The following is a 27,830-nucleotide window of genomic DNA, read 5'->3' as shown; positions in this document are numbered from 1 at the left end:
ATTTACGAATAATGAAACGTAGTTGTACGATTACGCAGCTGTACTTACAACGACACAATCATCTATGGAAAACAGGTGAACTACGCTGAAACAACAAGTGAATGACGAGACGCTGAACGTCCACGCTTCATCACAGAACGCTCTGTGAAGCAGTATAAGCAGTAATCTGTGGCAGATCTGAAGAGAGTAGAGTGCTGACGCAGGACAAATGTTTCGTAGCCCACCGTACAGCGCATATTTTTGAACATGGGGTTGAGCAGCGGAACAACATCTACATTCTGTCTTGTTGACAAATGGATGTCGTCAGTTACGATTGCAATGGGCACGAGATCATCGAGATTCGATTGTAGATGCATGTAGACGTGTCGCCTTGCGGGAAGAGTGACGTTTGTTGGTGCATATATAACATCCACGATATATATATATAGTTTCTTATAATATGACGAATGGAATATGAACGTGTGGAAAAATACGTGACTCCATAATATTCATTCAATTATGTAATTATTTCTTAAAAAGATGATAATTATGTAAAACAGAGACAATATTTGTCTCACATTCTTTGTTAATGTATGTCATTCTTTTCTTTGGTTTTGTACTCTTTTGTCTTCTTCTTCTGATGTACGTCGCCGACGCAAGACGCGAATCGATTTAAGGTCTGTTGAATGAAAAATATTTAACGTAAAATTATTGTAGTTTTAGTTCATTTGCTGGTAAAAAACAAATACAGCCAAACCCGTTAAAACTATTTACGATTAATTATTGAAAAATCACTTCTTCTTTAAATTATAATTTTGTATTAATTGTTTTATCAAAGCTGGAAGAAGCGCAGCCATTGTTAGTTGCGATTATATAGCAGCTTCGTCTGTACTTCTGGTCGAAAGATCAAAGTTTGTGTTAAACTAATTTGCAAAACAGTATTAAAATTTTTTTTGGTGGCATCAATTTAAATGATTAATTATTTATTGAGCAAAGGAAAATCTTGATTCAAAAAGAAATCCTCTATCTCTTGTTGCCGCCATCTTAACTTTTATCTCAGTGGCAAATTTAAATTTCTTGAAACTGCAAACAATATTTCGATGTGTAAGAAATAAATGTGCACCGGTGGTACTGAACTATACTCATAAAAAAAATTAATCGAATCAGACTGCATCTTCTAAGAACAGTGCTGATGGTACTTATTGTTGAACAAGATTTCATTACTGATGTATGAGGCCAAAATTAAACTACGCACGAATCACGGAGAAAAATATTTCTGGTAGCATACGTCAGTGTTGTGTGCGGGTGGTATTCTGTGGTTTCTTTTCATGATCAATTTGCTAAGAATAATTAAATCCATTGAAGACAGAAATTATAAAAGCTCTGATGTACGATCTGAACGTTTAGTGATATGGACACAACTTACAGTCAACATTATTACCCTATGTCAGGTGGAATTCTTGATATTTGAAAAAAATTATTATACGGGAGAAGTTGTAGTATGAATATTGCATTATACATGTGTGTAATATTGTCAGTATCATTTACAAAATCAAATCAATGCAACTGCTAAATACCAGAGTGAATTCAAACAGCAGACTACCATAGGATATCAAATCATCCATATTCATTGCATTTGTCCATGTTGATGATACACAAAACCCCCACATTGGCGCCCGAACTAGGACCCCCAATGCACATTTGTTCATTTAAATGAAATAATAACGCAAAACATTTATAATTTATTGCAGGTATAAATTGCCACAACAAACATATTAATTATTTGTACCACCGAGTTGTTGTTGTTGTTGTAGTCTTCAGTCATCACACTGTTTTGATGCAGCTCTCCATGCTACTCTATCCTGTGCAAGCCTCTTCATCTCCCAGTACCTACTGCAACCTACATCCTTCTGAATCTGCTTAGTGTATTCATCTCTTGGTCTCCCTCTACGATTTTTACCCTCCACGCTACCCTCGAGTACTAAATTGGTGATCCCTTGATGCCTCAGAACGTGTCCTACCAACCGATCCCTCCTTCTAGTCAAGTTGTGCCACAAACTCCTCTTCTCCACAATTCTATTCAATACCTCCTCATTAGTTATGTGACCTACCCATCTAATCTTCAGCATTATTCTGTAGCACCACATTTCGAAAGCTTCTATTCTCTTCTTGTCTAAACTATTTATCGTCCATGTTTCACTTCCATACATGGCTACACTCCATACAAATACTTGCAGAAACGACTTCCTGACACTTAAATCTATACTCGATGTTAACAAATTTCTCTTCTTCCGAAACGCTTTCCTTGCCATTGCCAGTCTACATTTCATATCCTTTCTACTTCGACCATCATCAGTTATTTTACTCCCCAAACAGCAAAACTCCTTTACTACTTTAAGAGTCTCATTTCCTAATCTAATTCCCGCAGCATCACCCGACTTTATTCGACTACATTCCATTATCCTCGTTTTGCTTTTGTTGATGTTCATCTTATATCCTCCTTTCAAGACACTGTCCATTCCGTTCAGCTGCTCTTCCAAGTCCTTTGCTGTCTCTGACAGAATTACAATTTCATCGGCGAACCTCAATGTTTTTCTTTCTTCCCCATGGAGTTTAATACCTACTCCGAACTTTTCTTTTGTTTCCTTTACTGCTTGCTCAATATACAGATTGAATAGCATCGGGGAGAGACTACAACCCTGTCTCACTCCCTTCCCAAACACTGCTTCCCTTTCATGTCCCTCGACTCTTGTAACTGTCATCTGGTTTCTGTACAAATTGTAAATAGCCTTTCGCTCCTGTATTTTACCCCTGCCGCCTTCAGAATTTGAAAGAGAGTACTCCAGTCAACATTGTCAAAAGCTTTCTCTAAATCTACAAATGCTAGAAACGTAGGTTTGCCTTTCCTGAATCTTTCTTCTAAGATAAGTCGTAGGGTCAGTATTGCCTCACGTGTTCTAGCATTTCTACGGAATCGAAACTGATCTTCCCCGAGGTCGGCTTCTACCAGTTTCTCCATTCGTCTGTAAAGAATTCGCGTTAGTATTTTGCAGCTGTGACTGATTAAACTGATAGTTCGGTAATTTTCTCATCTGTCAGCACCTGCCGTCTTTGGGATTGGAATTATTATATTCTTCTTGAAGCCTGAGGGAATTTCGCCTGTCTCATACATCTTGCTTACCAGATGGTAGAGTTTCGTCAGGACTGGCTCTCCCAAGGCTGTCAGTAGTTCGAATGGAATTTTGTCTACTCCCGCAGCCTTATTTCGACTTAGGTCTTTCAGTGCTCTGTCAAATTCTTCAAGCAGTATCATATCTCCCATTTCATCTTCATCTACCTCCTCTTCCTTTTCCACAATATTGTCCTCAAGAAAATCGCCCCTGTATAGACCCTCTATATACTCCTTCCACCTTTCTGCTTTCCCTTCTTTGCTTAGAACTGGGATTCCATCTGAGCTCTCGATATTCATACAAGTGGTTCTCTTCTCTCCAAAGGTATCTTTAATTTTCCTGTAGGCAGCATCTATCTTACCCCTCATGAGATAAGCCTCTACATCCTTACATTTGTCCCCTATCCATCCCTGCTTAGCCATTTTGCACTTCCTGCCGATCTCATTTTTGAGACGTTTGTATTCATTCCTTTTTGCCTGCTTCATTTGCTGAATTTTTGTATTTTCTCCTTTCCTCAATTAAATTCAGTATCTCTTCTGTTACCCAAGGATTTCTACTAGCCCTCGTCTTTTTGCCTACTTGATCCTCTGCTGCCTTCACTATTTCAGTTCTCAAAGCTACCCATTCTTCTTCTACTGTATTTCGTTCCCCCATTCCTGTCAATTGTTCCCTTATGCTCTCCCTGAAACTCTGTACAACACTCTGGTTCTTTCAGTTTATCCAGGTCCCATCTCCTTAAATTCCCACCTTTTTGCAGTTTCCTCAGTTTCAATCTACAGTTCATAACCAATAGGCTGTGGTCAGAGTGCACATCTACCCCTGGAAATGTCTTACAGTTTGAAATCTGGTTCCTAAATCTCTGTCTTACCATTATATAATCTATCTGAAACCTTTTAGTATCTCCAGGGTTCTTTCATGTATACAACCTTCTGTCATGATTCTTGAACCAAGTGTTAGCTATGATTAGGTTATGTTCTGTGCAATATTCTACCAGGCGGCTTCCTCTTTCATTTCTTACCCCCAATCCAAATTCACCTACCATGTTTCCTTCTCTTCCTTTTCCTACTGTCAAATTCCAGTCGCAATGACTATTAAATTTTCATCTCCCTTCACTACCTGAATAATTTCTTTTATCTCATCATACATTTCATCAATTTCTTCATCATTTGCAGAGCTATTTGGCATATAAACTTATACTACTGTAGTAGGCGTGGGCTTCGTGTCTATCTTTGCCACAATAATGTGTTCACTATGCTGTTTGTAATAGCTTACCCGCACTCCTGTTTATTATTCATTATTAAACCTACTTCTGCATTACTCCTCTTTGATTTTGTATTTATAACCCTGTATTCACCTGACCAAAAGTCATGTTCCTCCTGCCACCGAACTTCACTAATTCCCACTATATATAACTTTAACCTATCCATTTCCCTTTTTAAATTTTCTAACCTACCTGCCCGATTAAGGGATCTGACATTCCACGCTCCGATCCATAGAACGCCAGTTTTCTTTCTCCTGATAACAATGTCGTCTTGAGTAGTCCCCGCCCGGAGATCCGAATGGGAGACTATTTTACCTCCGGAATATTTTACCCAAGAGGACGCCATCATCATTTAATCATACAGTAAAGCTGGACGCCCTTGGGAAAAATTACGGCTGTAGTTTCCCCTTGCTTTCAGCCGTTCACAGTGCCAAAACAGCAAGGCCGTTTTGGTTAGTGTTACAGGGGCACATCAGTCGATCATCCAGACTTGCCCGTGCAGCTACTGGAAAGGCTGCTGCCCCTATTCAGGAGTAGTAGAGATTCAATAAACCGGCTGCGAGAAAGTTACTGCTGAATGTAATAAATTTAAACAAGATTCTCTGCACAGTACTGAAGAGTTTTCAGTCTTAATATATATACAGGGTGTTACAAAAAGGTACGGCCAAACTTTCAGGAAACATTCCTCACACACAAAGAAAGAAAATATGTTATGTGGACATGTGTCCGGAAACGCTTACTTTCCATGTGAGAGCTTATTTTATTATTTCTCTTCAAATCATATTAATCATGGAATTGAAACACACAGCAACAGAACGTACCAGTGTTTCAAACACTTTGTTACAGGTAATGTTCAAAATGTCCTCCGTTAGCGAGGATACAAGCATCCACCCTCCGTCGCATGAAATTCCTGATGCGCTGATGCAGCCCTGGAGAATTGCGTATTGTATCACAGCCGTCCACAATACGAGCACGAAGAGTCTCTACTTTTGGTACCGGCGTTGCGTAGACAAGAGCTTTCAAATGCCCCCATCAATGAAAGTTCAGAGGGTTGAGGTCAGGGGTGCGTGGAGGCCATGGAATTGGTCCGCCTCTACCAATCCATCGATCACCGAATCTGTTGTTGAGAAGCGTACGAACATTTCGACTGAAATGTGCAAGAGCTCCATCGTGTATGAACCACATGTTGTGTCGTACTTGTAAAGGCACATCTTCTAGCAGCACAGGTAGAGTATCCCGTATGAAATCATGATAACGCGCTCAACTGAGCGTAGGTGGAAGAACATGGGGCTCAATCAAGACATCAGCAACAATGCATGCCCAAACGTTCACAGTAAATCTGTGTTGATGACGGGAATGCTCAATTGCGTGCGGATTCTCGTCAGCCCACACATGTTGATTGTGAAAATTTACAATTTGATCACGTTGGAATGAAGCCTCATCCGTAAAGAGAACATTTGCGCTAAATGAGAATTGACACATTGTTGGATGAACCATTCGCAGAAGTGTACCCGTGGAGGCCAATCAGCTGCTGATAGTGCCCGCACACGCTGTACATGGTACGGAAACAACTGGTTCTCCCGTAGCACTGTCCATACAGTGACGTGGTCAACGTTACCTTGTACAGCAACAACTTCTCTGACGGTGACATTAGGGTTATCGTCAACTGCACAAAGAATTGCCTCGTCCACTGCAGGTGTCCTCGTCGTTCTAGGTCTTCCCCAGTCGCGAGTCATAGGCTGGAATGTTCCGTGCTCCCTCAGACGCCGATGAATTGCTTCGAACGTCTTCCTGTCGGGACACCTTCGTTCTGGAAATCCGTCACGATACAAACGTACCGCGCCACGGCTGTTGCCCCGTGCTAATCCATACTTCAAATGGGCATCTGCCAAGTCTGCATTTGTAAACGTTGCACTGACTGCAAAACCACGTTCGTGATGAACACTAACCTGTTGATGCTACGTACGGATGTGCAATGAGTCGCATGTCAACACAAGCACCGAAGTCAACATTACCTTCCTTCAATTGGGCCAAATGGCGGTGAATCGAGGAAGTACAGTACATACTGACGAAACTAAAATAAGCTTTAACATGGAAATTAAGCGTTTCCGGACACATGTCCACATAACATCTTTTCTTTATTTGTGTGTGAGGAATGTTTCCTGAAAGTTTGGCCCTACCTTTTGGTAACACTATATACAGGGTGAGTCACCTAACGTTACTGCTGGATATATTTCGTAAACCACATCAAATACTGACGAATCGATTCCACAGACCGAACGTGAGGAGTGGGGCTAGTGTAATTGGTTAATACAAACCATAATAAATGAACGGTAGTATGTTTTTTAACACAAACCTACGTTTTTTTAAATGGAACGACGTTATTTTTGTTAGCACATCTGAACATATAAACAAATACGTAATCAGTGCCGTCTGTTGCATTGTAAAATGTTAATTACATCCGGAGATACTGTAACCTAAAGTTGACGCTTGAAACCTCCGACGTTCAGTCGCGTGTTGTAACAAACACGGGCCACGGTCGGTGAGCAACATCTGCAGGGACATGTTTACGATGACGACCGTCTTTACGAGTGTGGCTGTAGTGCACTGTTGTGGTTTGGTCTAGCTGTCGCAGTGTGCGCATGTAGCGCTTGCTGCTATTGTTATTCTGCATTCGTCTCCGCACGCAGACCAACTGTAGTCTCTGAAAAGGCGGAGATGATACTCATCTATGGCGAGTGTCGACGAAATGCGGCTGAAGCCTGCAGGGCGTATGCAGAACGGTACCCGGTCAGAGAACATCCAACGTGCCGCACATTGCAAAACATCTACCGCCAACTGTATGCAACAGGTATGGTCGTAGCACGCAAACGGGTCCTTAACAGGCCCGTCACAGGAGAAGCGAGTGCAGTTGGTGTGTTAGCTGCTGTTGCCATGAACCCACACGTGAGTACACGGGACATTGCGAGAGCCGGTGGACTGAGTCAAAGTAGTGTCATGCGCTTACTGCATCGTCACCGCTTTCACCCGTTTCATGTGTCGCTACATCAGCAATTACATGGTGATGACTTTAAACATCGAGTGCAAATCTGTCAATGGGCATTAACAGAGAATGCGTTGCAGTTCTACCTGTTTACCGATGAAGCGGGTTTCACAAACCACGGGGCAGTGAATCTACGGAACATGCATTACTGGTCCATGGACAATCCTCGCTGGCTCAGACAGGTAGAGCGACAGCGACCGTGGACTGTAAATGTATGGTGCGGAATCATTGGCGACCACCTCATTGGTCCTCACTTCATTGCAGGGGCCCAAACAGCTGCAACATACATCGCGTTTCTACAGAATGATCTGACAACGTTGCTCGAAAATGTCCCACTGGAAATGCGTCGACGTATGTGGTATCAGGATGATGGTGCACCTGCACATTCTGCAATTAACACTAGGCTGACCCTTGACAGGATGTTCGACGGGCGTTTCATAGGACGTGGAGGACGCATAAATTGGCCAGCCCGTTCTCCTGATCTTACACCTCTGGCCTTCTTTCTGTGGGGTACTTTAAAGGAGAATGTGTACCGTGATGTGCCTACAACCCCAGAGGATATGAAACAACGTATTGTGGCAGCCTGCGGCGACATTACACCAGATGTACTGCGGCGTGTACGACATTCATTACGCCAGAGATTGCAATTGTGTGCAGCAAACGATGGCCACCACATTGAACATCTATTGGCCTGACATGTCGGGACACACTCTATTCCACTCCGTAATTGAAAACGGAAACCACGTGTGTACGTGGTAATTGACATGTGAGTCAGTGAAAAAGACCAATAAAAAGGTGTTAGCATGTGGAAGTAATGTGCTGTTCCAATCTCTTCTGTACCTAAGGTCCACCACCGTTCCCTTTGGATCCCTACGTAATTCGGTGCTCTCCGATACACACGATCGAACAGCGGAGGAGTGGTACTCAAGCGTCAACTTTAGGTTACAATATCTCCGGATGTAATTAACATTTTACAATGCAATAAACGGCACTGATTACGTATTTGTTTATATGTTCAGATGTGCTAACAAAACTAACGGGGTTCCATTTAAAAAAACGTAGGTTTGTGTTAAAAAACATACTTCCGTTCATTTTTTGTGGTTTGTATTAACCAATTACACTAGCCCCTCTCCTCACGTTCGGTCTGTGGAATCGATTCGTCAGTATTTGATGTGGTTTACGAAATATATCCAGCGGTAATGTTAGGTGACTCACCCTATATATATATATATATATATATATATATATATATATATATATATATAAAATAATCTTATGTGTGTGTGTGTGTGTGTGTGTTAGTTATAAGATTATTTTGTGTTGATGTATATGTGTCAGTGATATATATAGACTTGTTATGTTATATTGTGCATAAAATGGTTAGCCCATGGAAACTGGTTAAACCTAGTGAGGATACGGAGGCAGAAATGGTATCAGATCCTCCAGTTGAACAATCTGTTCACACTTCTACTCAGTCATTAGAGAATTTAATTATCGATGACAATTGTGTAGATGATGTTCCGACAGGTAGTGAGACTGAAGAGCTGCCGAAGCAAACTGGCACTCCACCAGTCAATCAGTTAGAAAATAGAGACACTATTTGTACCGGCCCAGGGCCAAGAGTGCACAATGCACAAGCTATGCCGTTACAGGATATGTTAACAGTATTATTCGACAAGTTTACCATCCAGCAAAGGGAAGAAAGAGCTAGAGAGCTGGAATGTCAAACAGCATTATTCGAAAAATTTACTATCCGGCAGAGGGAAGAAAGGGCTAGAGAGAGACAGGAACAAGAAATTAAAGACCAAGAAAGGGAATGGAAGTTAGTTGTAAATATCAACAACATATTTCTTAAAAGAGATGAGGAAATTGTCCGCCAGATCAATCAAACTTCAAACGAACGGGATAGTGCAATTACTAATCATGTGAAACAAGAGATCGATGCAGTGAAACCCACGATCGAACCATTAGTGAAAATTCCAGTTCAGGTTAGCAGCCTTCAAACTGATGTGGATAAACTTGAAAATATTGATGAAGGTTTCTTGGGTCTGCAGCCGGGTGGTAGCGTTGATATCTCGCGACGTTTCGGGAAGTGTCATACTACCCATCTTCGCCAGAAACGTCGCGAGATATCAACGCTACCACCCGGCTGGAGACCCGAGAAACCTTCATCAATAGTTTACGCCGGGAAAGCCTACAGTCACATAAACTTGAAAATAGATTCAAAGCTCTAGCCACAGCTGTCGAAACATTGCAGGAAGATATTCCTTCCGAAATTCATAGGAAAGTCAAAACCGAGATAGCCAGAGCGATGTATCCTGCAAACCGTAACCCACAAAATCTGTTAATATGCACCAATAACAACACTGATGCTAACAGGCAAACGTACATACAACATTCTACACCGAATCTTGTTGTACTGCAAAGAAAACCAGACTTTGGTAATCAAATGATTTTGCCACAGTAATGCGTGACAACAAGAAACAATCATGATAACGAAGCAGAGTGTACTTGTAAAAAGGTAAATGCAACACTTGCAAATGATAGCAGTTCAATGCAACTAACAACTCTGATGCATGAAGAGAGTCTCATTAAACATCGGCAGTTTCAGATCTTCAATGAAGAAAGCAAAACAAACGTACACCATGTTGTATTTATCCGTAATTTCAAATGTGTTCTCCTAAAATCATGGTCAGAAGAATAAAAGATACAATTTGTGGTATCACATATCTCTGGTGATGCGTCATTATGGCCATTAAATGCCGCAGAAACGTGTAAAACCTTTCATGACTTTGAAAAGGCGTTTTTAGATCAATTTTGGTCGGCGTCTATTCAAGAACGACTTCGTAAAACAGTATATAATGCCGAAGTCTATAACTCGAAATCAGGTTCATTAAGTAATTATTTTGAAAAATTTGTTAACATGACCAGATACTGGGATGAGCCAGTTACCACTAGAGATTTGTTACGAGTACTAAAAGCCAGACTACCAATCAACATTAGAGAGAAACTGTTCAATGTTACAGACACCGACTTAAAATAATTTCTGCCTGTAATCGATTCCTTGGATCTTGTGCAGGAGGACGCCAGAAAAACTTCTAATGTCACCAGCAATACGAACAGTCGGAACGGAAAGAATTCATCGAATTCAAACAAGGGAAATGTGCGCGAAGCTAGCCCTAAACAAAATAAAAATAAATCTTATGGAAACAGCAATTACAACAATAACAGTAATAGAAACCAATACCACCAAGATTGTGGTTACAACGATAGTAATAACAAGGATTATAGTTACTGTATGAAGGACATAAGATAGCTAACATCCCACATGAGGGATGCTACATACTAGAGGATGTGAATACAGGGAAGGGGAAGGGGCTATACATCTACATCTATACTCCGCGAGCCACCTTACGGTGTGTGGCGGAGGGTACTTATTGTACCACTATCTGATCCCCCCTTCCCTGTTCCATTCACGAATTGTGCGTGGGAAGAACGACTGCTTGTAAGTCTCCGTATTTGCTCTAATTTCTCGGATCTTTTCGTTGTGATCATTACGCGAGATATATGTGGGCGGTATTAATATGTTGCCCATCTCTTCCCGGAATGTGCTCTCTCGTAATTTCGATAATAAACCTCTCCGTATTGCGTAACGCCTTTCTTGAAGTGTCCGCCACTGGAGCTTGTTCAGCATCTCCGTAACGCTCTCGCGCTGACTAAATGTCCCCATGACGAATCGCGCTGCTTTTCGCTGGATCATGTCTATCTCTTCTATTAATCCAACCTGGTAAGGGTCCCATACTGATGAGCAATACTCAAGAATCGGACGAACAAGCGTTTTGTAAGCTACTTCTTTCGTCGATGAGTCACATTTTCTTAGAATTCTTCCTATGAATTTCAACCTGGCGCCTGCTTTTCCCACTATTTGTTTTATGTGATCATTCCACTTCAGATCGCTCCGGATAGTAACTCCTAAGTATTTTACGGTCGTTACCGCTTCCAATGATTTACCACCTATGGCATAATCGTACTGGAATGGATTTCTGCCCCTATGTATGCGCATTATATTACATTTATCTACGTTTAGGGAAAGCTGCCAGCTGTCTCACCATGCATTAATCCTCTGCAGGTCCTCCTGGAGTACGTACGAGTCTTCTGATGTTGCTACTTTCTTGTAGACAACCGTGTCATCTGCAAATAGCCTCACGGAGCTACCGATGTTGTCAACTAAGTCATTTATGTATATTGTAAACAATAAAGGTCCTATCACGCTTCCCTGCGGTACTCCCGAAATTGCCTCTACATCTGCAGATTTTGAACCGTTAAGAATGACATGTTGTGTTCTTTCTTCTAGGAAATCCTGAATCCAATCACAAACCTGGTCCGATATTCCGTAAGCTCGTATTTTTTTCACTAAACGTAAGTGCGGAACCGTATCAAATGCCTTCCTGAAGTCCAGGAATACGGCATCAATCTGCTCGCCAGTGTCTACGGCACTGTGAATTTCTTGGGCAAATAGGGCGAGCTGAGTTTCACATGATCTCTGTTTGCGGAATCCATGTTGGTTATGATGAAGGAGATTTGTATTATCTAAGAACGTCATAATACGAGAACACAAAACATGTTCCATTATTCTACAACAGATTGACGTAAGCGAAATAGGCCTATAATTATTCGCATCTGATTTATGACCCTTCTTGAAAATGGGAACGACCTGCGCTTTCTTCCAGTCGCTAGGTACTTTACGTTCTTCCAGCGATCTACGATAAATTGCTGATAGAAAGGGGGCAAGTTCTTTAGCATAATCACTGTAGAATCTTAAGGGTATCTCGTCTGGTCCGGATGCTTTTCCGCTACTAAGTGATAGCAGTTGTTTTTCAATTCCGATATCGTTTATTTCAATATTTTCCATTTTGGCGTCCGTGCGACGGCTGAAGTCAGGGACCGTGTTACGATTTTCCGCAGTGAAACAGTTTCGGAACACTGAATTCAGTATTTCTGCCTTTCTTCGGTCGTCCTCTGTTTCGGTGCCATCGTGGTCAACGAGTGACTGAATAGGGGATTTAGATCCGCTTACCGATTTTACATATGACCAAAACTTTTTAGGGTTCTTGTTTAGATTGTTTGCCAATGTTTTATGTTCGAATTCGTTGAATGCTTCTCTCATTGCTCTCTTTACGCTCTTTTTCGCTTCGTTCAGCTTTTCCTTATCAGCTATGATTCGACTACTCTTAAACCTATGATGAAGCTTTCTTTGTTTCCGTAGTACCTTTCGTACATGATTGTTATACCACGGTGGATCTTTCCCCTCGCTTTGGACCTTAGTCGGTACGAACTTATCTAAGGCGTACTGGACGATGTTTCTGAATTTTTTCCATTTTTGTTCCACATCCTCTTCCTCAGAAATGAACGTTTGATGGTGGTCACTCAGATATTCTGCGATTTGTGCCCTATCACTCTTGTTAAGCAAATATATTTTCCTTCCTTTCTTGGCATTTCTTATTACACTTGTAGTCATTGATGCAACCACTGACTTATGATCACTGATACCCTGTTCTACATTCACGGAGTCGAAAAGTTCCGGTCTATTTGCTGCTATGGGGTCTAAAACGTTAGCTTCACGAGTTGGTTCTCTAACTATCTGCTCGAAGTAATTCTCGGACAAGGCAGTCAGGATAATGTCACAAGAGTCTCTGTCCCTGGCTCCAGTTCTGATTGTGTGACTATCCCATTCTATACCTGGTAGATTGAAGTCTCCCCCTATTACAATAGTATGATCACGAAACTTCTTCACGACGTTCTGCAGGTTCTCTCTGAGGCGCTCAACTACTACGTTTGCTGATGCAGGTGGTCTATAGAAGCATCCGACTATCATATCTGACCCACCTTTGATACTTAACTTAACCCAGATTATTTCACATTCGCATTCGCTAATAACTTCACTGGATATTATTGAATTCTTTACTGCTATAAATACTCCTCCACCATTGGCGTTTATCCTATCCTTGCGGTATATATTCCATTCTGTGTCTAGGATTTCGTTACTGTTCACTTCCGGTTGCCATAAAGACATGAAAAAATATTTGCAATAAAATGTTTGTATTTAGAAAGGACTAATAAGAGGTGCTAATGTACCGAACATTAATAAATGTGATGTTTAGTTTTAGTAATGCAATGATATTATATTTTTGTTAGTTTGAAGATTTACACGTCAAGTGTCACAATATAATATTCTTAAATTATTTGTGCAAGGAGTAAAGAATCTCCATGATAAACACATTTTAATAAAAGAAATCAGTATCTTCATAAAAGTTCACTTAAATATTATTGTATTAGATGTAATAAATTTTATTATTTTTTTTATGTAGCGTACATATCAATGAAATGCATAAAGTATTTTAAATGAGATTGAGTCATATAGTCCCATACATGCAACGAGTGTTTGCCATGTGTGAGCTGTGTGATCACGTCAGCCACCTCTCGAGTAGTATCTCACTGTGTATTAATTAATGTACACATTTCAGTATGAAGTCATATAAACTGACTTATTAGGGACATTCCGGTTAAAAGAAGTCAAACATGGATCTCTGTCCCAAGAAATGATAAAATATGTGTATTTGCCATGAACATGGAAATGTACTGTTATCTCGATTGTTCGACAATGATCTAATGATCACAACAATGTTGCAGATTCCTGAAGTTTTATACTGTATTATGTTTACGTAAGTGGATAAAATTTTGATATTGTTATTCAGTTATTGTAATGCGATAATATGTGCAAATGTACCGGACCTCTTTTCATGAAAGGTGTCGTTCGCATATAGACTGTGTGTAAGTACTATGGACATGTACTCACAGCAATCAGAAACTTGATCTATGTCTTACAAGAACTGCACAAAATTCTAGTGGACACTGATTTATTTAGCGAAATATGTGAGCAGTGATAAACTGTGATCAAGAAACCTTAAGAACACTCATGTAGTGTCGAAGGTAACAGCAACGCTATGGACGTTAAGTTCTGTTGCCAATATTAGCAGTTAAATGCAACTCGTGACCTCTAATAATTCGATTAGGAGCGTCTTTTCAGGTAAAATGTAACGTGACTGACTGTAGAGCCAGCCGCGCCGCACAAAAACAATGCAAAGTTGCCTTCGCAGCGCGTAGCGAAAGTGTAACCACATTCTCCGAGTATACACAAAGGACGCTACGGGCACGTGTGTGATTAACAGTGCCGTGATTGAAATGTGCATATTGTGATGAATTCCTAAACGAATCTCTACATTGTGTTGAACAGTGTCAAGATAAAGCATGTGGTTGTTGTTGTTGTTGTTGTTGTTGTTGCCTTCAGTCCTGAGACTGGTTTGATGCAGCTCTCCATGCTACACTATCCTGTGCAAGCTTCTTCATCTCCCAGTACTTACTGCAACCTACATCCTTCTGAATCTGCTTAGTGTATTCATCTCTTGGTCTCCATCTATGATTTTTACCCTCCACGCTGCCCTCCAATGCTAAATTTGTGATCCCTTGATGCTTCAGAACATGTCCTACCAACCAGTCCCTTCCTCTTGCCAAATTGTGCCACAAACTCCTCTTCTCCCCAATTCTATTCAATAACTCCTCATTAGTTATGTGATCTACCCATCTAATCTTCAATATTCTTCTGTAGCACCACATTTCGAAAGTTTCTGTTCTCTTCTTGTCCAAACTATTTATCGTCCATGTTTCACTTCCATACATGGCTACACTCCATACAAATACTTGCAGAAACGACTTCCTGACACTTAAATCTATACTCGATGTTAACAAATTTCTCTTCTTCAGAAACGCTTTCCTTGCCATTGTCAGTCTACATTTTATATCCTCTCTACTTCGACCATCATCAGTTATTTTGCTCCCCAAATAGCAAAACTCCTTTACTAATTTATGTGTCTCATTTCCTAATCTAATTCCCTCAGCATCACCCGACTTAATTAGACTACATTCCATTATCCTTGATTTGCTTTTGTTGATATTCATCTTATACCCTCCTTTCAAGACACTGTCCATTCCGTCCAGCTGCTCTTCCAAGTCCTTTGCTGTCTCTGACAGAATTACAATGTCATCGGCGAACCTCAATGTTTTAATTTCTTCTCCATGGACTTTAATACCTACTCCGAATTTTCCTTTTGTTTCCTTTTCTGCTTGCTCAATATACAGATCGAATGACATCGGGGACAGGCTACAACCCTGTCTCACTCCCTTCCCAACCGCTGCTTCCCTTTCATGCCCCTCGACTCTTATAACTGCTATCTGGTTTCTGTACAAATTTAAATAGCCTTTCGCTCCCTGTATTTTACCCCTGCCACCTTTAGAATTTGAAAGAGAGTATTCCAGTTAATATTGTCAATAGCTTTCTCAAAGTCTACAAATGCTAGAAAGTATCGTATCTCCCATTTCATCTTCATCTACATCTTCTTCCACTTCCATAATATTGTCCTCAAGTACATCGCCCTTGCATACACCCTCTATATACTCCTTCCACCTTTCTGCTTTCCCTTCTTTGCTTAGAACTGGGTTTCCATCTGAGCTCTTAATATTCATACAAGTGGCTCTCTTTTCTCCAAAGTTCTCTCTAATTTTTCTGTAGGGAGTATCTATCTTACCCCTAGTGAGATAAGCCTCTACATCCTTATATTTGTCCTCTAGCCATCCCTGCTTAGCCATTTTGCACTTCCTGTTGATCTCATTTTTGAGACGTTTGGATTCCTTTTTGCCTGCTTCATTTACTGCGTTTTTATATCTTCTCCTTTTATGACTTAAATTCAATATTTCTTCTGTTACCCAATGATTTCTACTAGCCCTCGTCTTTTTACCTACTCGATCCTCTGCTGCCTTCACTACTTTACCCCTCAGAGCTACCCATTCTTCTTCTACTGTATTTCTTTCCCCCGTTCCTGTCAATTGTTCCCTTATACTCTCCCAGAAACTCTGTACAACCTCTGGTTCTTTCAGTTTATTCAGGTCCCATCTCCTTAAATTCCCACCTTTTTGCAGTTTCTTCAGTTTTAAACTACAGTTCATAACCAATAGGCTGTGGTCAGAGTCCACATCTGCCCCTGGAAATGTCTTACAATTTAAAACATGGTTCCTAAATCTCTGTCTTACCATTATATAATCTATCTGAAACCTGTCAGTATCTCCAGGCTTCTTCCATGTATACAATCTTCTTTTATGATTCTTGAACCAAGTGTTAGCTATGATTAGGTTGTGCTCTGTGCGAAATTCTACCAGGCGGCTCCCTCTTTCGTCTCTTACCTCCAATCAATATTCACCTACTACGTTTCCTTCTCTCCCTTTTCCTACTCTCGAATTCCAGTCACACATGACTATTAAATTTTCGTTTCCCTTCACTACCTTAATAATTTCTTTTATCTCATCATACATTTCACCAATTTCTTCATCATTTGCAGAGCTAGTTGGCATATAAACTTGTACTACTGTAGTAGGCATGGGCTTCGTGTCTATCTTGGCCACGATAATGCGTTCACTATGCTGTTGGTAGTAGCTTACCTGCACTCCTATTTTTTTTATTCATTATTAAACCTACTCCTGCATTACCCCTATTTGATTTTGTATTTATAACCCTGTATTCACCGGACCAAAAGTCTTGTTCCTCCTGCCACCGAACTTCACTAATTCCCACTATATCTAACTTTAACCTATTCATTTGCCTTTTCAAATTTTCTAACGTAACTGCTCGATTAAGGGATCTGACATTCCACGCTCCGATCTGTAGAACGCCAGTTTTCTTTCTCCTGATAACGACGTCCTCTTGAGTAGTCCCCGCCCGGAGGTCCGAATGGGGGACTATTTTACCTCCGGAATATTTTACCCAAGGACGCCATCATCATTTAACCATACAGTAAAGCTGCATGCCCTCGGGAGAAATTGCGGCTGTAGTTTCCCTTTCCTTTCAGCCGTTCGCAGTACCAGCACAGCAAGGCCGTTTTGGTTAGTGTTGCAAGGCCAGATCAGTCCATCATCCAGACTGTTGCTCCTGCAACTATTGAAAAGGCTGCTGCCCCTCTTCAGGAACCATGGTACAAGAGAATCCAGAGCTGCTGCAGGGGTAGTTCCGGCCCCGGCAGCAGATCGCAATCGCGACGCAGCCGACGGCAGTTGACGCAATGCCGACGCGGCCAGGGGCGGACCGGCGGCAGTCACTACCTGACTGCGGTCCGACGGGTCGAAGTGGAAGTAATTTTTATAACGTCAACGACACATTGTTATGTCATACCCAAGAAATATATTAAAACTGTTAAAAAAATCATATAACTTCAATGTATTTCGCACGTACGACGGAAACATAGATTCGTGTTCCAGTATGTACAATCTCAACTATGTCGAGCCTGAGTGTATTGTCTTGAAGCCCCTTGGACGGTTTTGATCCCGGTTTTCCGATATTCCAGCTAACCCGAAATGGGGGGGGGGGAATAAGATAATCCGGGAAGTATCCGAAGCAATTTCCGAGGCAATACAGTCACGGAGTTCCTTTTTTTTTTTTTTAATTGCTCAATTCAAATACAATTTTCTGTGTCAAGTTACATTGAAATCAAATATTCGGACATTGAAAACAATGTATCTTCGTGGATTACGTGGACTGATTACAAAAAAAGGTCGAGGGGAAGTAAACATGGTGAATAAACTATTTTTTTTATCAGCCCAAGGGGTAATATGACATCCACGATATGTATATTGTTTTACTTATAATGTGACGAGCGGAATATGAACGTGTGGAAAATTACGTACCTCCATAATATTCATTCAAAAATGTAATTATTTCTTAAAAAGACGAAAATTATGTAAAACAGAGACAATATTTGTCTCACATTCTTTGTTAATCTATGTCATTCTTTTCTTTTGTTTTGAACCGTTTTGTCGTCTTCTTCCGATGTACGTCGTCGACGCAAGACGCGAATCGATTTAAGGTCTGTGTAATGAAAAACATTTAACGTAAAATTATTGTAGTTTTATGTTCATTTGCTGGTAAAAAACAAATAGAGCCAAACGTGTTAAAACTATTTATGAATAATTATTGAAAAATCACTTCCTCTTTTAATTATAATTTTGTATTAATTGTTTTATCATAGATGCAAGAAGCGCAGCCCTTGTTAGTTGCGATTACATAGCATGTCGTCTGTACTTCTGGTCGAAATATCAAGGGTTTGTGTTAAACTAATTTGCAAAACAGTATTAATAATTTTTTTTTGGTGGCATCAATTTGAATGATTAATTATTTATTGAGCAAAGGAAAATCTTAACTGAAAAAGAAATCCTCTATCTTTTGTTGGCCGCCATCTTAACTTTTATCTCAGCAGCAAATTTAAATTACTTGAAACTGCAAACAATATTTCGATGTGTAAGAAATAAATGTGCACCGGTGGTACTGAACTCTATTCATAAAAAAAAATAAATCTAATCAGAATGCATCGTCTAAGAACAGTGCTGATGGCATTTATTGTTGAACAAAATTTCATTGCTGATGTATGAGGCCAAAATTAAACTACGCACGAATCACGGAGAAAAATATTTCTGGTAGCATATGTCAGTGTTGTGTGCGGGTGGTATTCTGTGGTTCCTTTTCATGATCAATTTGCTAAGAATAATTAAATCCATCGAAGACAAAAATTATAAAAGCTCTGATGTACGATCTGTAATTTTAGTGATATGAACACAACTTATAGTCAACATTATTACACTACGTCATGTGGAATTCTTGTGCAATGTGAACAAAATAATTATCTGGGAGAAGTTGTAGTATGAATATTGCATTATACATGTGTATAATATTGTCAGCATCTTTTACAAAATCAAATCAATGCAACTGCTAAATACCAGAGTGAATTCAAATCGCAGAATACCATAGAGTATCATATCATCCATATTCATTGCATTTGTCCATACTGATGATACGCAAAAGCGCCACATGGATACGCAGCTATCCAGGTAAAGGCCGTAAGTGTAACGGGAACATGTAATCTTATCATTAGGATTGGCATAGGTTCCTTCATTAACTTATTCACTAAACACTGTTGCAACTATTAATTCAATAATTGTGCCAATCGTTTAAATTCTGGGCTCAAATTACATTCATTAGGATTAGGCAAAGGGGGTGTTTGAGCAATTGACGAAATTCAGTGAAATTTAGTATGATAACAATTTGCATTTTTTATCCTAAAACTGGCGAAAAAGTAGCTGTAAAATTTATAATGGTTTCTATGCAACACATTCTACACTTTTTTAATTACCTTAACGATACAGTTGCAGAATTTACCAGCAATCGTCTCGCTAAGTATGTGATTATGGTCACATGTTGCTTCTCTTGGAAAATAATTCACTCAACTACACTGAAAACACCAATCCAACTACATGCATAGGCAGTTAGAACAACAAAGGGCATGGATCATTATCTACTTGAAAGTGACGAGCAAATATCTGCAAAGTCATCAAGTACATTCATATTAATTAACAGCCTGGTTCATTACCAGTAGAGTGGAACTTTTAATTAAGCAACACAGACAGAATTTACTTTCTGAAGTAAACAGTGCAGCACTTGTTTATTAACTTTGGTGCAACATGTGAGTACATAGGGAAATCTAGGCGTTGGAACACATATTACTGCTGGCTTTACCACGAAACTCGGGTCAAGATCTGATAAAAAAGATTACTTTAATGCGCAAAAATTATTAAAACAATACAGAATTACCGGAAGATATGAGATGAGCGGAATTCCTGAATACACTCGGTTCATTTTCAGACAATCTCTAAAATTACTAAGCTTCCTGGCTAAAATGAATCACTGATTGTAATTGAATCTCAAATTATATGGATCAACACTACAATTCCTTCCACAGGATTGCTGAGGAGCAACTTAACTTTACTGTAACGTAAATAACACGACATATGGTCTACACTAGGCACAAAGAACACTATAAAAAGAATTACAATTCTCACAAGAAATTTCTGACAAGCTCTCATTCTCATAATTAAGGGGCGTTAATATCAAAATGAGGGAGCAACAGACACTACATGACGCAACAGAGGCCACTCAGAAGCTGTATTGTTGAACACAACATGCAAAGAATACTGCACAAGTAAACTAATAATCCCCATAAAAAATTACTACTATGCATAAGAATTTTAGCTTATTGTACTTTAAATGAAATGTGGCAACATCAAAAAAATATCCCAGGAAAAGTAAGTTCGCATAAGGCAAAAGGTGTGAACATACACTCAGTCTTAAATCATGAAAGAAATACTGAAAATTAAATAAAATGACCCCACCAAGTTAATGTAGTTTGTGACTATTGGCTTTAACTGATATTAGAACGCGGTCGAAAAGACATGACTTTATAGTTTAACCATACTTTAGAAACCACGCAACAAATGGCGCCAACATGTGCCCAAGTACATCATACAAAATTTATTTAGCTAATGTACCAAAATTAAACTATTAAAACAACAGAAAAACATTTTGCATAAATAAACAACAAATAAAAGCTTATAGCAAACGAAATAACCGCCTGAATTTAAGGTCCATACTCCACGTCCACTCACGACTAAGTCTCTACTTTCTGTCACTTATTCCAGCAAAATGATGATAATGAACTCGAAATGAAAACTTTCACTGACAAAATAAGGTGAGAACCAAATCTTTCGCGTTCTCCATGACGAAATAATGTAGTCTGACACCTTCCTTTTCTACTCAAATATGAAGAGTTGCAGGCAGCTGAGTCCGCTCATTTCTCCACGTCCCGATATACAACGGCTCTCCTGTTCAAACTTCGGTGGTAGGGGTACGACGACCACCCCTATGACCAACATGACGACCTTTACTTTGCCAGCAAGGTTATCTTTGGTACTACCTTCCCTTTGCTCAATTTGCCCACCAGGTTAAGTTGGTGTTCCCTCTACAATACGTTGTGTTCCTCTGGTCAGCCCTTATCTCGCTAAATTCAACCTGTACTCACTCTCATACGACAAATCTGACTAGAATAGTCCAACCTTTTCTTACCAGGCGAAGTATATCAATGTAAAGTACGAAATGGTTATTGATATCACAGTTATTAATATCAGAACCATTATTACTTGAAAGCAATCGAATGAAGCGAAACAAAAGTAACGCTTCAATATACAAATAGGGCCCGAAGGCCACAAAAATTCATTCTGTGCGGATACACACATACACTCGAACTCATATCGATGGTAGACAACGATAACTTTGTAATTCCATTTTGTTAAATTTTGTAGGTGAAGCAAGACGGGGTTTATAAACAATAGTATAAAGTTATATGGAAATTGGTAAATGTGTAACTGTCTAGTAGAAGCCTAGTTATTGGCAAATTAGAGAAATCGATGCACTTTCAAATCTCTCTTTGATTATGGAGTTACTGGTTACTAGAACTAGTTTTCAGGTACAGATTCACGAGGTTTTCAGTGCCTACCGTCGATACGTGAGTCAGTGTATGCTGCGAATATAGAGGCTTAATAGATGGGGACAGTACGCCAGTAGTGTGAGAATAAGTTGCAAATTTACGGACCATGTCCGGTTGGCCGAAGTGGTTAAGGCAAGGGCTCATGAGAAGCACAAAATTCGGGTTCGAGTCCCGGTCCGACACACATATTCAGCTTTTCCCACTGATTTAATTCAATGCCCATTAGCAGCCGTTGCCTGGCTTCCGTTTGGTTCAAAAATCTAAGCGTTAAGATGACTTTTTCGGAAAGCTTTTGTCGGGAGTGTAGCTTTGAAGAGAAGTAAAAGACGGGTGTTCAACAACTCGGATAAGAAGAGAAAGAAACCACGTGGCACAAGTACAGAATGCTTAAGATTATATGGGTAGAATTAATAACTGATAATGTGGCACCGAATATAAATGGGAGAAAAGAAATTTGTAGTACAACTTGAGTAAAAGAAGGGATCGGTTGATAGGACACATCCTTAGGGAATAGTTATTGTAGTAATTGATGATTGTGTGGGGTTGGGTGGTGTGGTTGGGGATGGGGCAGGGACAAAAATTACAGTGGGAGACAAATGCTTGAATGCAGCAAGCAGTTTGAATTATATGTATAATGAAGTTGTTCATATTGGTGGGATACCAACAGCACATCATGCACGACTCTAGCGTGGGCTGCCACACCCTTTGGAAAAAGCTATTCACTATATAAACGTCACCTACATACGAACACATTCTTCGGAAAACAGTTACAAAAGAAAAGACCCTAGTATATTGGCACAAAAGATAACTGGAACTTTGTTGAGAGTCAACGAAAACACTCTGAGAACTGCAGCTCTGGTTTCCCTTATCACCTTAGACATACAATAAAAATAGAAACCCTTTTCTTTACTACCAGAATACAAAGTGCCCAGTTGTTATATTTCGACCAAATTCGCTAGTGTTAATACTGAGAGAAAATTCCTTAAATAATTTAATGCACACTGGGATAAGGCAAAACCTCGTATTTTCCCCACAGTAAACAATAGTGTAACGTGACCACGTCAGTAGTTAGTGTGTAATGATACTGGAACTAGACTACGTCTTTGAAGCCAACGAAATATTGAAGTCAACAGTAAGGTAGGATAAACTCAAACCTGAAGTTCTCAGTAAATCTGAGATTGCCGTGATGTTCTCAACATAAATAGAGACCTATTTTGGTGCTTCTTTAACAACTAATACCTTGCTTCGCCGCATCTGTGTGGTAGCCTAAAAGGGTAGTAATCCAATCTCCACAAACTTCATAATATATACTCAAGTCTAAATTTGAGTGCACTTCCAGCACCACATACTAAAAAGCTACTACTTCCAGAAATTAGCTGGATTACAGGAAAGCATGTGGATATCAGTTATAACAGAAAACGCCTAGTATGGGAGAGAGTCTCCTACGTTGAAACTTTTTTCAGTCTTCCCCACCTTATTTACTTACGCTTTTTGAAATGATAACATTTACTTTACACATACTGTAGCCTATTTCTGAAATTCCAAAATAATTTTGTAATTATTTACAATGAATTTGTAATCATTACGCAGTGAAAGCAAGGCTTTTCCAAATGTGAAAATCTGTTACGAAGTACTACATGGTCTGTGTACCTATGAGCAAATAATTTCCTCATATTTAAAAATGTTGCAATCGACGAAATATTATTAATACTGTATTTAACAGTCAACGTGTTACATTATTTACCTACAAAACACCAGTAATCAATAAGTGAAATCAATTTAACAGAAATATTATAAACAACCAGCAACAAGTTGAAAGCAACTGCAAATAGTAGTTATGGGTAAGGAATTCGAATGTCCTTTTTCGAGACTACGAGAACCGTTAGGACACTGAAGAAATTTAGTTCATTTGTAAATTCACATGTTCCATGGTATAAGACCTTCTTCTGTTCCAGGACAGAAGTTAATGAACGACCTAAGAAAGATGGCATAATTGGAGACACATTATGTAAATAGTTTTAAAAATGTACAGGATTATAGTCAGCATACGATTCGGTAACTGGAGAATTAACAATAGCTTCAAAACAGCTTTCATGTGTTATACAGTACTTAATTAAGTAGGAATTATAATATTTAGAATCACTGCTCACAACACAATCACATGTGTCTCGACAAAAAAGCTGGAAATGCCACAAACTGCTTCTGGTGTTTTCAAGTAAACATTAAACAATGTGGTTCTAAAATCAGTCACTAGATTGACACAGCGACCAGAAAACAACCTGTGTTCCTAGGTACCTCATCCTCAATGTAAAACACTTTCCTCTAATCTTTTACGAGATGTGCAGAAGAATATTGTACCGCCACTGCCACAACATAGGTTGCAGTTTCAATCAGATCTCGTAAAGAACCTTGCCATTCAAGTATAACCATACTCGACTACCACTGAGGTGGTTGACAGCCGGTTGGAGAATGGAAATGAAATGTGTCCACAAATAAAATATATTTAGAAAACGGCCCATTAGAAACAATCAGAACCTTTACAACGAGAATAATACATTAGCTAGCTGATGGCATTGACCAAAAAGTGTTTTAAACGTCCAGCACAAACAGTTAACAACGAGTTAGAGTTTATGGACAACCAGATAAAAAGACTGAAGACCAAACCGCAAGCGACCCGCACATTGAGTAGAATAAAAAGTTTTACATTTCTGCAGCAGATGTATCAAATCATAAGTTACAAATCGAGGTCAATCAAATCACAGTTACTCAATAATCTATGCACTCGGCAGCTGCTGCTAAATAGTTAATTGCCTTGCAGCTTTGTTTGTGGACTGAAAATTGAACAAAACCGATTAACAAACTTAGCAACTGCAAAACTGAATTGAGGTCCAATAAAAGGTATATTTGATTGGTAAGACAAAATAATTTAAGTTACAAGTAAATACGGCGGAAGCAGTTAAAGAAGTAACAGTGCACGGCTAATCCAAAATTATTCTTTGAAATTGTCCCAACAGCTTGAGATCCAGTGATAAAAGACTGTCATAATAAGGTAAGTAGTTGCAGTGATAATACAATGAACAATTACACACAAAGAACATAAATGCTGAACCCAATCAAACATACCAACCACTATCATGCCAAACAAAATTGTACTACAAGTCTTCCCTACGCTGTACTTTAGTAGTATTCAAGCAAATAAGAACACGTACAGGGTAAGTGAATTAATAGCCAGTTGTCATGAGAGAAAATCTTACGATTGGTGAAGGTACTTTAAGGCTTGCCTCAAATTCGCGTGAAGTGCAAGAAATCCATAAGTAGCTATTTAGTTGAGATATACAGCAGAATTAGCAAGCAAACAATAAGTTGAACTCATATTACAGCTCTCCTCAAAGTGGCATTTCTTACGATTACTTAAACATTTAAAAGAAACCATTTACATAATATCAGATACAGTATAGATAGTAGAAAAACCTCGGGCCGACAGGGAAGCAAACAACGGGAGTAGCCGATCAGATACACAAACAGAATGGGCAGACAGAAAGGTAAATACAAGCCTAACAAATAATATTACACAGGCGGCTGGTTCAAGAATGTAGTAAATGACAAGTAACACGGAGTTGATGCCTTATCGCAATAGCTACGTTTTAACACTTGTACTGCAAAACTGTTCCGTGAATGTCAGAAGGCAGAAAGTCAAGTCCCCGATAAACAACCCTTTAAGTATGACTAATCTCTTCCGCAACACACACACACACACACACAGGGACAAACTGATGAATTAGTTTACTTAAATAAAAGCGAACACACAAGCTTCAGTAAGTGAGAATATTAAGTCAACGGGGCCAGCACTAAGGCTATGTAACATTTAAATGAAATGCCAAAATGAGCAGAGGCTAACAACATAAAAATAATGCAAGACACTGAATAATAGTTAATAGAACAGAAGGCACCTTAAAGAACACTATCAATATGGCACAAGGGTTCACATCAATAAATTTACACAGTTAAATTAAGGAAAGCACCTTAAAGACACTACAAGCTGTCCACACTATTCAGTAGCGTGACGAGTAGACAGTAAATTTCACTCACGTTCCCCACAATTTGGGAAAATGTGCCTTACGTCAAAAACAAAAACCAGCGACTTTGGCTCAAAACACTAGACCTAACTAAGGACACAGATATCAAATTGGCATGAAGGGAACTAGGGTTCAGTAACTGAACACAAAAGTAATAAGTGTTATCAAATGACCTCACCAAGATCAGAGTATCGGCAGGCAATGTTTCCCTCAAGCACACTTGCTTCCTTCAGCGGCCTAGTAGCTGTCAGGTGAGCCCGAAAGCACTCCACAGGTGAGGCCGTCGGCTTCCAACAACATTCGGTCGAAATCCAGCGCTCACACATCCATGCTGAATACGGACCTCCAACCGCCACTGCTGCTGGCCAGCTGCTACCCCGCAGCTACCCGAGAACTGCCATATATTCCGTCCACAGATGCTTAGGCATGCACTCTTGCTATCAAACGTCCTCTGGTCTCCCACAATGAGCCAGAGAGAAACCAAACACAGGTGCAGTCGATACTAGAAGAGATGTCTGGCTTGCACAGCACAGACAAGCTAGGGATCATCTGGAACAGACAATCGTAATTGCTCCCAGTCGAAACTAATACAGCCACTTTCACAGCCACTCAATAAAATAAACTTCTTACAGCTTTCAATATTCTTCTATTAAGAAACATCCTTGTTTCTCCGATGAATATACTACAGTTACACCAAATCAAAATCTCATTCGCACTTAGAAACTTCAGAAAGCAATTTCAATAAGAAAAAATCTGTAAAAGAAGTCTTTTATCAGAGCAGACTGCAATTTGATGAATAAATATAACCCTTTTTAATGACACTCTCTCTACTGCAGAATGAACAAACTGCAAGGTCCGTCTCACTTTACAACCATAAATATTGACACACTTTCACATTTTTTAGTTCAAAAGTTTCTATATTACCTACCTTTTTTAAGTAATAATTACATACAGTATTGTTTGGCCCTATTGTTCAACAGCTCCCAGGCCAAACTTATAGATCAGGCATGGGCAACCTCAGGTGAGCTGCGAGACTGATTCAGTGCTTACTTATTTAAGGGGAGGTACACTATCTCTTGGTTCAAAAAATCGATTATTTTTAAACTGCATTTTTAGATCCATAACAATGTTTAGAATCCACCCCTGAAACGGTTTTTCCGAATACGAAACGGAAATGTTTGTTATTCGCGGTTGGTCAAAAAATTGCACCTGTCTGACATCGGCCTTTTTCACGCACCAGTTTTTTTCTTTCGGAGGACTAGTTATTGTACCGGTGCTTGGGAGGAAACACACAAAATTCAAATGAAAGCTTGAATGCGTGTGTGAGGAAGATAGCCCCCAAGCGTTTGCATTCTGGTGCGAAGACTGTGGAGATTGCGACTTTCCTGGCAGTGAGCAACTTCAACGAAGGTTATTCAGCAATTTTGAATACCATGACAACGGTGGACGTCACCCTGGGACTCTATTCGATGCAGTTCGCCAAGCATTCGGACGACTACCGGATTCAAGCGGCCGAAAACCGCTTGCCACCGGCCGTACGAGCGGCTCTGGAGCAGCGCAGCGCAGGATGGACCAGATCTAGCAGAGCGCCCTCTATGAGGAAGAGGAAGGATTAGTTTGCGGTCCCGGAATAGCAGATTGAACGTAAGCTGCATAATATTGCATTTATATGCAGTCAAAACTTCAAACGCGTTTTTCTCAAAATGACTTCTTTTTATCTCGCGGTATGGTAACTTCAAATCTACGGAACCGATTGGCATGATTGTTTGTTTCCGACGAAGCTAACTAAATTGTCTAGGAGTTGTACCACTTTTATTCCGATCCATC

Source organism: Schistocerca piceifrons, chromosome 5, assembly GCF_021461385.2.
Source record: "Schistocerca piceifrons isolate TAMUIC-IGC-003096 chromosome 5, iqSchPice1.1, whole genome shotgun sequence".
Lineage (NCBI taxonomy): Eukaryota > Metazoa > Arthropoda > Insecta > Orthoptera > Acrididae > Schistocerca > Schistocerca piceifrons.
This window is presented reverse-complemented; position numbering follows the sequence as displayed.